General features: G+C 37.9%; 1 long non-coding RNA gene across 1 annotated transcript; it reads left to right on the top strand.

Annotated features, from left to right (window-relative positions):
• Positions 1–468: 468 nt before the first annotated feature.
• LOC147760360 (uncharacterized) lies at positions 469–2,189 on the top strand. Its single transcript, XR_015330787.1, has 2 exons — positions 469–638; positions 1,105–2,189. It is a non-coding gene; the product is annotated as an uncharacterized LOC147760360 (long non-coding RNA).
• The last annotated feature ends 12,369 nt before the right edge of the window (positions 2,190–14,558 follow it).

The raw sequence follows: 14,558 nt of genomic DNA, 5'->3' as shown, positions 1-14,558 counted from the left end.
TCTTCGTCGCGTTTACATGAAGCAAAACAGCGTGAGTTACGAAAGCAAACTGATTCTTGTCAGGTGTGGATTCTTTTGTCTCCGATGATCGTAATTGGACATTTCCAAGTATCTTTGGGAGAATCAGGGGTAATCCTAGAGAGGGGTGAGAAACGTCCATTGTTCTCGTCAGCGAGGCTGGCTTTTTTCAGGGTATGTACGCACAGACAGAAAACTAAGTATTGTGGGAACGTTACTAATGAAGCCACTGGTAGTACTAGTAGATATCAGCCTGTAGTCTTGAACAAGCGCCTCGATGACGAGTGAACAGTTGTCAAAAACAAAAGACCCAGGTGTGGTAGTTCAACTACTGTTCATGCGTGCCGCAACCACCGAGCCTAATTGCTCCTCAAGGTCACAAAACAATATCCGGTACTGACGGCCAGGCTCATCTTAATCATATAAGTAGCGCGTTTCCACCCCCTGGGAGAATGAATGGGTTACACCATGTGACCAGCACTGGGATATGGGCTTGGTTTGTGCTGGAAACCATCCACACAGGGAAAAACGAGCCTATAACGAAATATGTCATGGGATTAACCTGCAGATGCCAGTGTAGACAAAAAGTCATTTGAATGTACTGGTACCACTTGGTTCAGGTAAGAAACGGGTTTGTTTGTATTTTAATACAGGCTAAAAGCCAGAAAAAAAGTTCACTCAGAAAAATTATCCAGGTGTAATTTTTTAATGGTAAACGGTCCATTTTTTTTTCTTTTTTTTTTCTTTTTTTTTTTTTCGAAAGAAAAATGCCCCCTTTCAAATAATGAAATTGCAGCCTAAGGACCTGTGATAATTTTATCTTTTAAGCTATATTTGTGTGGGTATTTATGTAGGTTTAATGGTATTTGGGTAAAATAAATTTAAGGGTAACAATTGGAATTAGATTGAAGCTATGGCTGGTCTTGGCAAAATTGCTAGGCTCATCATAATTAATATTCGAAACCATGCCTTACTTATAAAACATGGACAAATGGGATAATAATTTATTTTTCATCAATGTATCAATTAACTTTCAGATAAGTGTTTTCATGTGTCTATAGTACGTAAGCTATATGTATATTTCAGGCATATTTGAGAAGTGTTATTTGACACACAGTGATCTTATGGTCAGCAAAAGAGTCCAAAGCCTTGCAGAAACTGAAACTAGTGTGGAAATGACTGCTGTTGTAGAAAGGCATGTATGTAAATGAAAGCCACAATATAACAAATGCTGAGGAGATGCATGAGGCCCTAGTTTCTGCAGTTGGAGCCATTTTCTACATCCAGCTAGACAGACATCTTCCAAACCTGCGTGGACTGGAGTGTCCAGTTACAACAATTTAGCTTTCTTAATTCCTACAACATGAGAAAAGGTGTCTCCCTTCCTTGAGCAGTTTTAACATGAGTGATGCTGATGTTAAAGTTAATTTGGGTTTTTCAAGGGCAAATGTGTCAACTGGGACTATACCAAGCAAGATCACAAACAAGGAAATTTTTCTTGTCCAGAGAAGTCTTCTCTGAAATCTTTTGCTACCAAGACTGAAGAGTAATTGTATGGCCCTTTTTTTAAGTTATGAAATGTGCCAAAAAACAGCTTTTGATCAAATTAAAGTCTAGTGGGTCAACAATCTGACTAAAGAAAAACTTAAAGCACATCAGCTGTGAGAGAACTCCACCCTCTTGAATATCTCACTGAGTTACACAATGGATGAGCTTTAAAGTCATCTAAACCTTTGAAACTATATTCAAATAAAGTAAAGGAGTTTTTATTGAAGGAGTGTAGAAGGGCACAAGAAACAGGCCAGCAGAACGTAGCATTTGTGAGCATGAAGATGAGATTGAAATGTCAGTAAGGAGGGTAACAGACTATTCAGGAAGAAAAAATCGGCATTTATTTTTGAATGTATTAAAAACTTTGATGTTATGAGCTGTAATGTTTGATATAAAACTGCAAAGATGTTTCATAACACCAGGATATATTTTGTGGTTGTGTTAGTTTTGCTTTTTGAATAGAAAATTATCTTGTTTTGCTACATTATGATATAGTTTGTGATGATCACAACTAATGTTGCATTGCTTTGCATGTATTGCAGTATTATAATTTTGTGATTTTTTTTTTATTATTTGTAATTATTCATCTGAGACAACAATAAACTAAATTGAATAATTTTTTAGTTTCTTTATGCTCATAAATAGTCACCAAAAAGTGGTGTGGATGAATAAAAAAACCTCTTGATAATTAAAAAAGATTTGTTCTGGCTTTGCTCTCATAAATACTATGGCATATCTCTATATGATAAATATTGCACCAAAAAGAAAGCGCTACTAAACTAAGATTTTAATTTGTATTCACCAAATTGATGATATTAAAAATATATGTATTAAAATTATCATGTAAACTCTCAAGTTAATTGCCAGTGCCTATCCAAAGTAACAGAATCTAAGATTTATTTCCTCTAAACTTTTTGTCCATACAAATTAAAAAGTCCATATATGGCAATTTACAAATATGAAGCCCAGTGACCTTGACCTATGACCCACTGACCTGATATTCATTAGTACACATCTACTTTCCATGCTCACCAGTCCTATTAATTAAGTAACATCATTGTAGAGCAAAATGGTTTAATAAATTAATCAAACCCATTGTCTACATAGACTTGAATGAATCCACCACGATTTTTTGCCTTAAAAATGGCCAACTTTGGGGGTATTTTTCAGTACCTGTTTTAATACAGCAGTAACTTTTGAAACTTGATTTGGAGTGATCTATATCTGCCTAAAATATTCATGCAGTTTTATAGCTGTAAACCCTGTGAAGATGGAGATATATGCAATTAAAGATGGTAGTATCAAAATTGGACTTTGGGGGGAGGGGTGTTATAAATGGGTGTGGCCCGCCCAAGCAGGGTCTTATCTGAATTCTACATATATCTGTGGCAAGCCAAATGATTGTTTTCAATGTTTGTAAGGTCTAATATTTTTTAGACTTGTGAAGATTCTTTTGTCTATAGCTATTTATATTAGTTTGATCTTACCATCCAATATTTCATCTGCTTGCAGTCAGATTTCATCAGGGAATGAGGTTGTGACAGGTATGACAACCTGTCACCCCCTCTGGTGTGCTATTTGGTCAGATCCCCCCCCCCTTGCCTGCCCCTCCCTTAGGAGTGGTAGGTAGAGGTTGGGTAGCTCAGTCCCATCATTCCGATTCAACTTGGCTCCATGTAAGCGGATGTTAATTGCTTCAAGAACTTTCCGGTGTAGATCTCGTGGCTCCCTTTCCAAGATTATTATGTCTTCTGTGGTTGTTGATGTTATACAATGCCCTGTCTGTTCCTGGTGTTGGCTGAGGGCAGATTTTTTATCATGTTTTTTGATCGATTTTTGATGTTCAGCGATTCTTTCAGTTAAGGAAATATTGGATGGTAAGATCAAACTAATATAAATAGCTATAGACAAAGAATCTTCACAAGTCTATTATAATAACATAGCTAATGAAACTGTTCTACACTAATATTTTTTAGTTTTCTCCATTTTTGTTTAATTTACACAAAATATATCATTATTTTTCCAAGGTAAAAATGGAGTCTCAAAGAGGCTACATAAGCCATGACTTATAATAGGCTATAATTCTCTGAAGAAAGGATATTTTTGGGATTCCTTCCTCACTCATGAATAACTTCCTAATATGCCTCCATACAACAAATTTGGTTGAAATCCGCTGACCCCCACCTTGCCACCCTGGGCTGGTTCTCTCGTGGACAAGCTCTTAATAATACTTTCTATACTTGTACTCAATGAAAAAGGAATATATCATATAATAATTTGTTTCTTGATGAAGTTGTTATATTACACTAAAAAATTAATAAAATGGATAAAAGGTTTTAAACTTTACACTTTTTACTTTATATTTGTATATGAATAAATATTCCTTTGGGGGGGGGGGGATTGCCCGGGGAGGTTTGTCCTAGAACACTCGGGAATTATTTTTAAATGCTTAGACGAGGATGGTCTGCAGTGTCATCCAGACAAGTGTTCACTCGCCACAACCAGAGTAGTCCCGCTAAATAAAGATAAGGAATCGCCAAGAGGCCAAAATTCAACGCAACGATTAAGATGCCACCACATTCGGGCGATTATTTAGGTAGATTATTAATCTTTGATAAGTTCTATATAAAGTTCTTGTCAAACCTGTCCACGCCGACACAACCAGTTCCCCTTGTTTCCAATGTTCTCATATAATCAACATCTTTTTTTTCTGCCCAACGCCAGGGGGTGGCGTGTTAATCTGATTGCATTCAGCAAGGATACCTGCGGAGTTACTTCGAACTACTTTCATAGAAAGTTACACTGTGAACGCACCTTAATAAAATACTTTATTTCCATATCGTCTGCACACATTAAAAGTAGACAGGTTAACATATAACTTATCACGTCAGGCGCTGGGATGGGAATATCACTTGTCTTGTTTTGATGTATACCTGTACGGTGATTTTATGTGGTGTGTGTGTGTGTGTGTGTGTGTGTGTGTGTGTTGGAGAGGGTTTAGTAACATCTAGATGGATTACTCTAATTCTATTTTATATGGTTGTTCAAAAAAAAAAAAAAAAAAAAAAAAAAAAGATTAAAAGACTACAGCGCATTTAGAACATCTCAGCTAGATTGTTAACCCGTACATCCATGAGTAACCATATCACCCCAGTTTTAAAAGAGTTACATTGGCTACCTCTGCAAGTCAGGATTTTATTTAAATTTCTAGCCTTTGTTCATGATGCCTTTGTTCATGATGCCCTTTACAAAGTTGCACCGATCTACTTAAGTGAGTTAATCACTCACTATGTTCCAGCAAGAAACCTGCGGTCTGTAGACAAATTGTTACTTAAGCTGGTAAAAATGCGCCTAAAACTTATGGTGACATTTCTTTTAAATCAGCAGGTCCAAAGGAATGGAATTTATTACCACTGGAAATCCGATCAATTGAGTCTACCAAGCATTTTGAAAAATAATTGAAGACTTACCTATTCAGGATTTTTTTTTGACTAATCGACTTTTAAATTGATTTACAAATTTTATAGTAATTGCATTTGTGCACTGTAAGAAATAAGGCTGTTCTACTTATAATTTTTTCTGTGTGCAAGTAAGGCTGTTTTTTTTTTTACCTTGAACTGATTATTTTTTCTTATCAAACATATTTAGTTATGTAGTGTAAGTACTTTTATATGAGAATCCGTATGTTTTATCTAGAACGCTCTTAATTTTTTGGTCGTTAAGCTATGATTTTTTATTTATCTATTCCTAATAATTGATTTCTTAAATAATTGTTTCATGTATACGTAAAGTATTCTGAACATGTTATAATGGAATTTAGACTCAAAATACATTTATTTTAAATTTATTATTATTGTTGGGGGTGGAAGGGTATTGTTGTGTCATCCCCTGGGTCCCCCTTTGTTTACTTACGGCCAGCCCAGCATTCTGCACACTACGGCAGCGTCATTGTCATCCCAGGAATCATCACAAACGGTGCCCCAGGCGCCTCCGGGTAGTTGCACCTCCACTCGCCCCCTGCACGTTCGTCCGTTAACCAATCGCACGGCCAATTGTCCTGTGCCGATTTGAACACCAAAAGATAAACTTATGCTGCATTCAGAACAGCGGACTGACTAGTCCGCGGATCAAATATGGCGACCCAATTAAAGGCTTGCTGTCTAACTCCATAAAAGACACTGAATACATTCCCCGCGGGACCTACGCAACAAGCACTCAAGTGAGTCGGCCATATTTAATCTGCTGACAAGTTATTCCACTTTTTTGAATGCGGCCTTAAAGGACAATTCCACAGGAATAACCCGCCAACATGGATTCTCCCGAGGGAATAAGCAATTTTTCTTGTACTCACAAATTATTTTTATACTCTGATGCTTATAAGTTAAGCAACACTTACTTATTTCTTAATTTTCTCAGAAACCAAGTTTTTTATTGAGGCAAAATCTGTGCAGTAGCTAGATATTTCTCTTGTTCTTACTTTGAACAGGGTAGATTATGCAATAGGGGTGCCACTTGCGAAAAACACAATTTGGGCATGGCATGCAGAGCTTCCAGTTTGGCTAGTTTCATGGGCACAATTTGTTATATTGTACCAACCAATGGTTAGAAGAAGACTCAACAAGGTAACCAGATGGCAAAAAATAGGAAGCCATCGCGCTAGGGTGCCAAAGAGATAGATTGCAAGGCATGAGAGAGTAGCACCAAGTCAAGTGTCCAAGCTGGTAGCAAAATGGCGCCGAACTCATCATGTATTGGACAAGCCTTTATTTGGTAGACCAAGATTAAAGGCCCCGTCACACTTAAGGTGGAATGAGCAAAAATACCGTCCGAAAGACAATTCTTTGTACGTTTCTGGATATTCGAAGATCATTTTAAAATTTCTGAGTGCATTCCAAATATTTTACCCATTCTTGTGGCCGGCCCTAATGTATGGTGGCTGATTCGGGACATCGTAATATCGATTCGTTTAATGGGACGCGATATTGCGATACCACGATAGCACGATGCGATATCACGATGCGATACTACGATAGCACGATGCGATATCACGATATCACGATATTACGATATTTTTCGTGATATCGCATCGCGTCCCATTAAACGAATCGATATTACGATGTCCCGAATCAGCCACCGTACTAATGTTTTGCTCATGCTCAAATCTTTCGAAGTGCATTCCAAGTGCAGAAATATCGAATGGCATTCTAAGTGCATTCTAACTGCACTATAAATGCATTCTAAATATTCTTAGGACATTCCGACAGCATTCGTAACAATCTGATCGCATTCCAGGGAGAACCGAAATGACAAGACACTTCAAATCCTGCTAAGATGAGCCAGAATGGAACTCGAATGCATCTCGATGGCTGCCGAAATCCTATTTCAGCCAGCAATCGAACTACACACGTACGGCATTCGATGTGTATTCTAAATGTTATTGCATACCTAGTTTACCAACTACATTCGAGCTGCATTTGTGAGCTAATACAGCCGAAATGTGCACGAATCATTCCAGGCGGATTCAAGCGCATTCTGAGTATTCTAACGGCATTCTTACAAGAATTTATATCAATTTGAAATTTCTTCCCGAATGTGGAACGAATTTTGAAAATTCGTCATTCCGGCTGGTTCTGCTTGATTCCTGATGATTCGAATAAGTGTGATGGGGTCTTAACAGACACAAGAGATAGATGTTTGGTTCGACTATGCCACCAGGACTGGTTCATGTCGGCCAAACGACTGAGAGACATCTGGCCTAGATTAGGAAGATTTCAAGTCAGTAGGCAAATATTCAACAGGCATCTTTTAGAAGTTAAACCACCATCTAAAAGACCCCGTAAAAAGCCGCCGTCGACCAACAGGCACAAGCAAATATTATTGGCATGAGCCAGATACCGAGAAAGATGGGATCTCAGGATTTGACAAAAGGTCCTGTGGACTGACGAGAACAGATTCACTTTGATGTATACAGACGGCCGTTTAGGAGTTTGGAGAGATGCGAACCAAGCGTTCCAGGATGATTGTGTTCTTCCACGTGTTCAGGTTGGCGGAGTATCCATCATACCGGTAGTATGGTGCGGTTTCTTATATGATGGAAAATTGCCACTGTACGTCATTCAAAGGAGGTACTGTACACTGGCCAACGACACAGAGACGAAATATCACTGGGGAGCATACAATCACACGTCCAAGCAAATCCAGGTGGAAAAATGATTTTGATGCAAGACAATTCGCCCGTCCGTAACGCACGGTCCGTACAAGATGCGTTGCAACAGCACGGCATCCCAAATTTCGATTGGCCTGCATATTCACCAATTCTCAGTGTAATCAAACATGCTTAGGGTATGATTGACAGAGCAGTAAATGAGAGACAACATCCATTCGAAACATAAGAGAGATCCGGCATGCAGTAATTGGGGAATGGCACAAATGCTCCCAAAGCATGATTGACAGAATTTATAAATTTATAAAATATGAAAGAATTTATAAAATATGAAAGAAATATACATAATCCCACTAGCAATTGAAATAATGATCTTGATAGAAGAAACTTTTGAAAAAAAATCGGGGTGTGGCTTTACTTATGAGCATCATTGTAAATCGCTCTCTGCACTTAGGTTTGACATTTAATTCAAGACTGATGTAGTATAAAATGACTTAAGAAGCTGTGGATGGCATTAACAAACTTATGAGGTATTTTACAACCTACACACACTGGACAATAGAAGTGTCACCCCTACTGAACCAATACTATGGGGGAGATAATGACTGTGGAATGAAATGCTCCTGGTATCATTTTATTAACATCAAATTTCACAAAAAATCACAAAATGAGAACAAAATATACATTCTACCAAAATATGCAGTTTCAAGTCCAAAATTAGTACTTAGTGGCCTAGCCACGTGACCTAATAATAGGTGTCAGTCTACGGGATTCATATAATTGTCTGATGCGTTCAGGGCTTATGCTGACCCAAGCATGAAACGCTGAATCTAACAGAGTTTGTCTGCTGATTGGACGGGCATTTGTCAACAGTTTTGGCACATCATTCCACACATTTTCTATTATGTTTGCATCCGGACTCTGGGCAGGCCACGTCACCCTGCGAATGTCCTGTTGGTCAAACCAATCATCAACTGCTCTGGGCCTGTGACACGGAGCATTGTCATCCTGGTGACAAATGGATAATTCTTGTCACCAAACATGTTAGTAATAGATGGTAGCAAGCCTGACTCCAAAACATCGATATATTTCTAGTGATTCATTTTTCCATCAACCACTATCAATTCGCCCACGTCCTGGATGCTGATGCATCCCCACACCATGATGAATATGCTGCTCCGGGTTCGAAAATTCAGTGCATGTGGTTCAAATGCTTTACCAGCAGTTCGCCAGCATCGTACCCGTCTGTCATCAGAGGTCAGACCAAAGCGACACTCATCAGAAAAAAATATACAGGACCAATTGTCATGGACTGTCCAGTTCCAGATCCTGTTGACCCTAGTCCACTCTACGTTGCCTGTTTTGTAACGATATAAAAGGTTTCAGTCTTGCTACCCTGCTGTACACTCTCTGAGCATGTAACCGACGCCTAGCAATTTTCACAGACAGATTCTTATGTGTGAAATTGTTCCACTGTGTTGTTAACTGACAAGCAGTGTCGAACTTGGACAACCTGGACATCAAAATCAGTCGTCGGTCTTCACGGTCAGTAGTTTTTCTTGGACGACCCATCAGAGGCAATTTGTCTCTTGATCCAGTGTTTCTATACTGAGACCAGACCCTCTGAACGGTTCTGACTGAACAATTCAATTGTATCCATATTCTGACATTGCTTATATTCCGCCTCTTCAGGTTAATAACTTGACGCCTATAACCGTTAGATAATTGCCTGTATCTTGCCATAATGGAGGAAGACAGGAATAACATTTGCTGTACATGTATAAGACCAACAATACAATTCCATAGTATAGCGGTTTTATACTCATTAGTCACATTACAGGCATTATAACTACCCAAGATCTGCCTACTTTTATTACTCTGATTTAAGGGGTGACACTTCTATTGTCCAGTGTGTGTATGAAGTGTACCTTTAAGATAGTTGCTTAAAATATAGGTGCTTTATAACTACTAACTTAAATGTGAAAATCTGCGTTAATATATTGATATATGAACAAGGCACGAAAACACGTTTCTAATCTGATCGCTCTATTCTGTATACCCAGCAAATGTCTGTGAAGGTAACTTAAAAAATTAGTAGGTGGCAAACAACTTTTATTTCTGTCATTCTCAAAGTTGAAAATGCAGTTTAAATAAAAATGTGCATCTACGTGTATTTGCACAGTTCAGACTAAATCAGTGACTAAATCAGTGATCAGCTGTGTTCCAGATTTGTTAACTAAGAAAACAGATCTCACCTTGAGCTTCAGAGATAACATACCTCTACACTAAAGCATACCTTTGCCGTTTTAAGTCACCTCTGACCAGATTTTCTTTGGCCTACATGTACATGTAGTTTATTAAGACAATCGAATCCATGTTTCAATTTTTTAAACCAAAGTTTGGATGAGTGTCAAGAAATATTTCCAATGAGACTAGAGCAACACGTGGGTTTATTTACTGGAGCACCTTTGGGTATTTTAGAGGGCGAACAGTGTCATTTGATACGGTTTAGAACTATAATTCAAAATTCTAAATTCAAGAGGGAACCATTGGTGTGCTTTTTCGAAGGGGGGGGGGGGGGGGGGGGGGCAGGACACCCCTGACAGGTACACGTGGCAACACGTGGCTTAAAGGACCAGTTTAATGCACTCTCTGACGATTGTAAGTAAGCGTTCGAATATTTATCTGTTGGCTCAGAAGAAATCATTAACGTACCTGTTACGGGTTTCAAGCAGACGGCCCACACAAGAAGTAGTAAGGCCTCTAAACGGATGGGTTTTTCTGCAATTTTAGGAATAAATGTAACCACAAAAGAAAACCTATATGCTGTAACAGATATTATCTAACGACTAATCATATTAACTTTTGGACAAAGTCCATAAGTTTCTTATTACACTTGCAAAATATGTACGTCCGGAATTGTAGTTAAATCGTACCAACCTTTTATCATCATTCGTAGAATCATTTTCCCTATTGTATCGCCCATGTTCGTAACATGAGGTGGTACAGGTACGCGTTACTGATTGTTTTATAGCATTATCTCACGCTAAAGGCGAAACAAAATCAAATCCATAAAACTGAAAGAGCAAAAGTTCATTGGTTTTACGTGACCTGAGAGAAAGATAGAGTGAAATCAATATGGAGTGCTAGGCTGAGCCACCGTAGCATTAGTTTGAGAATTATGTCTGTAACAATCAAACATATATGTTTTAAATATGTTTTATATTTATTGGAATCGGCAATTTGATTTTCAATTTCTTTTTTACATCTATTCTGATCTACTCACGTCTCATTGTTGATAAATATGCACCACGTGTACTTAACCCTTATAAACAAGTTTATTTAGAAATAGTCCAAAAATCCAGAGAAAACCTTTCAGTTTTTATTTAGCCAGAAAAAAAAAAAAAAAAAAAGAAAAAACTAATGTAGAAACTGAATTAGTGGCAGATCCCACAGTTACAACAACTTCTGGGAAGCTCGATTTTACTACCGTACAGATTGGAACGTTGATGAGTGAGTTATTTCTTGTTGTCAACAAAGTGTAGCGGTGGGAAGAATGGGGACTTGAACACACACTCGAAGAGACAAGAAATTAAATCTAGAATAACCCTCTAACCGTATATGAATAAATCATAAAAATATAACATGACCTGACCGAAAAGTAGAGTGAAATCAATATGCAGTGCTGTGCCGAGCCAACGTAGTTGTAGTTTAAGTTTTATGTCTGTAACAATCAATCAATCATAGGGGAGTCATTGGGTGGTAGAATACACATTTTAAATTTTCTTATTTTCTCATTAAAATTTTCACCTGCAAACTTACTAAAAATGCCAATGTATTCTCTATTATGCATACTACAAGATAAAAGTCATATACTCAAATAAAATAACATTATTAAGTTTTGTGGGGGGGAGTCAAAATTTCATGGGGGGAGTCACATTTTCATTATGAAAATTTGACTGGGGAGTCACATTTTCATAATGAAAATCATACTGGGGAGTCACATTTTGGGGGAGTCACTGGGGAGTCATGGTACACTGGGGGATAATTATGCAGACAGTAAGTGCGCAAATGCGAACATGAGAAATGGAGACACATTCCATCAACTCACTTCACTTAAAACTGTATAAAAACCTGCAATTGTTTTATCTTTATTGGAATCGGCACGTTAATTTTCAATTTTTTTTTCACATCTCTCCTGATCTATTCACATCTCATTTTTTGAAATAGTCAAAAAAAAAAAAAAAAAAAAAAAAAAAAAAAAAAAAAAAAAAAAACAGAAACCTTCCAGTTATTTAGCGAGTAAAACGGATGTAGAAACTGAATTAGTGGCCGATCCCACAGTTACAACAACTTCTGGGAAACTCCATTTTACTACATATTGGAATGTCGATTTGTGAGTTATTTCTTGTTGTCGACAAAAATTAGCGGTGGGAAGAATGGGGACGGAAACACACACTCGAAGAGGAGAAATTAAATCTAGAGTAACCCTCTAACCGTAAAGAGGTGGCAGGATTAATGTGGATAAACCATAAAAAATAACATGACTAGACAGAAAAGTAGTATAAAATTAATATGCAGTGCTGTGCCGAGCCACCGTTGCAGTAGTTTTGAATTTCATGTACGGACTGCCAAAAATGTACATTAAACAAAAACACACCAAACATCCTCTCCAACAGCAATGGACAATGAACATCATCTCCAAAAGCACTGGACGATGTCCATCTTCACCCGCAACACTGGACGATGAATATCTTCGCCCATAGCCCTGGACGATGTCCATCTTCATCCACACCAATGGGTGATGATCATCTTCACACACAGCAATGGACGATGATAATCTTCAACCAAAGCAATGGGCGATGGCCACCATCTCCAACAGCACTGACAAATGACCATCGCCTCCCACAGCACTTTTATTTTATCTTTAGTGGAATCGAGGCATTGATATTCACCTATGTTATTTTTTTACATCTCTTTTGATCTTCCCCGTCCCATTTTTCTAAAATATGCGACAAGTATACTTAGCTTTTATAAATTTTGCAGTTTCTATCAGCTTTTATTTAACCAGAAAAAAAGGACATAAAAACAGAAGCACTGGCAAATCCCACAGTTAGACAGCTTGGGGCAAACTCGTTGTTACTACATACTGGAATGTCAATGTGTGACCTATTTCTTGTAGTCGACAATCAGTAGCGGTGGGAATAATGGAGACGGGACACACACTCTAAGAGGAGTTAAATCTATAGAATAACCCTCTTGCTTTACTGTGGTGGCACGACTAACATGGATAAACTCTATAAAATAACATGAACTGACAGAAAGGTAGAATGAAATCAATACGCAGTGCTGGGACGAGTCACCACAGCATTAGTCTGAGTTTTATGTCTGTAACATTGAAATTATACATTAAACAAAATCTCATTATCATTGGAGGTGCCATACATCATGATATGCAGTGCTTGGGGATAATTATTCAGGCAGTAAGTGCGCATATGCGAACTTGAGAACTGGAGACACATTCAAAATTAACTTCCCTTCAAACTGTATGGAAACCTTCAATTGTTTCATCTTTATTGGATTCGGGACACTGATTTTCACTTTGTTATTTTTGCGCTTCTCTTCTGACCTACCCCAATCTCATGTTTGATAAATATGCGCCACGTGCACTTAGCCCTTATAAACATGTTTATTTCATAATTAGATTATGGGAAACTAAATGATATGAGGGTAAACTTGAAGGCTCACTAGACAACAATATTTACACAATATTTACACAATATATAAGGATATACATTCATATATGTATATGTATATCAGTGGCAGATTTAGGGGTCCTGACCCCCCCCCCCCCTGCGGTTTCTGAAAAATATACCACACCAACATTTCCCTCTTCAAATTAGAATTTTGACTAGCTGAATCATAGTGGGCACCGTTTGTTTTCTAAAACGGCAAAAATATTTTGAGGCTCAATAGCAGGCCCAGAACCCCACGCCAAAGGGGCGATGGTCGGCTTCGCATCCGAGGCCTGTCGCTATGTACCCCCCCTTCAAATAATCCTGGATCCGCCTCTGTATATACAGTGCTACATGTACGCAGGGGAGTTATATCACAGTGCAATATAATTCACTGGTGTATGTTACACATGTACTAATGCAGGTTATCTTTACAAGTGAATAACAAGCTATTCACAACATTATCGACAATTAGTGATGAAATACTGTCAATGTCATGTAAACTATGCATTCTCATAGCAGTCTCAACAAAATCTGCTGTTACTTTGATACTTTTTTTGGATTAATTGACAATGCCTGACCATGCACCGTCCTCTAGAACCACTATATTGATTTTCAAGAGTTTATAATCACCTGGCATGCATTCTTTCATTTAGAAACAGTTCAAAAATCCAGAGAAACCTTGCAGTTTTTATTTAGCCAGAAAACAGAGGGATCCACTAATTGAAAAGTAAATGAGAATATAGATAAATTGTTCTACGTAGTTTTATTGCAACTAAATGATTCATACTGATAAAAGAAGGGTATTCATGTCGTAGGTTAAACCAAACTAAATCACAATGTAGCCGAGGATAGAATGACACGTAGACTTTACTGTTAATCGAACACCAGCTTCTTTATTCTCATTGAAGAAGTACATTTACACATACGTTATACATCTGTTCAGTGATGAATGACTGAAGAATGACTTAGAATGACCTGTCGCGGGAAATTTATATCTCCCGCTCACTTGACCCACGTAACAGAAATGTAACATCGTGTCAACCGGTTATTTATGCCCCAAAAATTCGGATGGCCTCCCGACATTCTCA

Source organism: Lingula anatina, chromosome 8, assembly GCF_051362555.1.
Source record: "Lingula anatina isolate TDL-2025a chromosome 8, LinAna3.0, whole genome shotgun sequence".
In the NCBI taxonomy this organism is placed as follows: domain Eukaryota; kingdom Metazoa; phylum Brachiopoda; class Lingulata; order Lingulida; family Lingulidae; genus Lingula; species Lingula anatina.
This window is presented reverse-complemented; position numbering and strand designations above follow the sequence as displayed.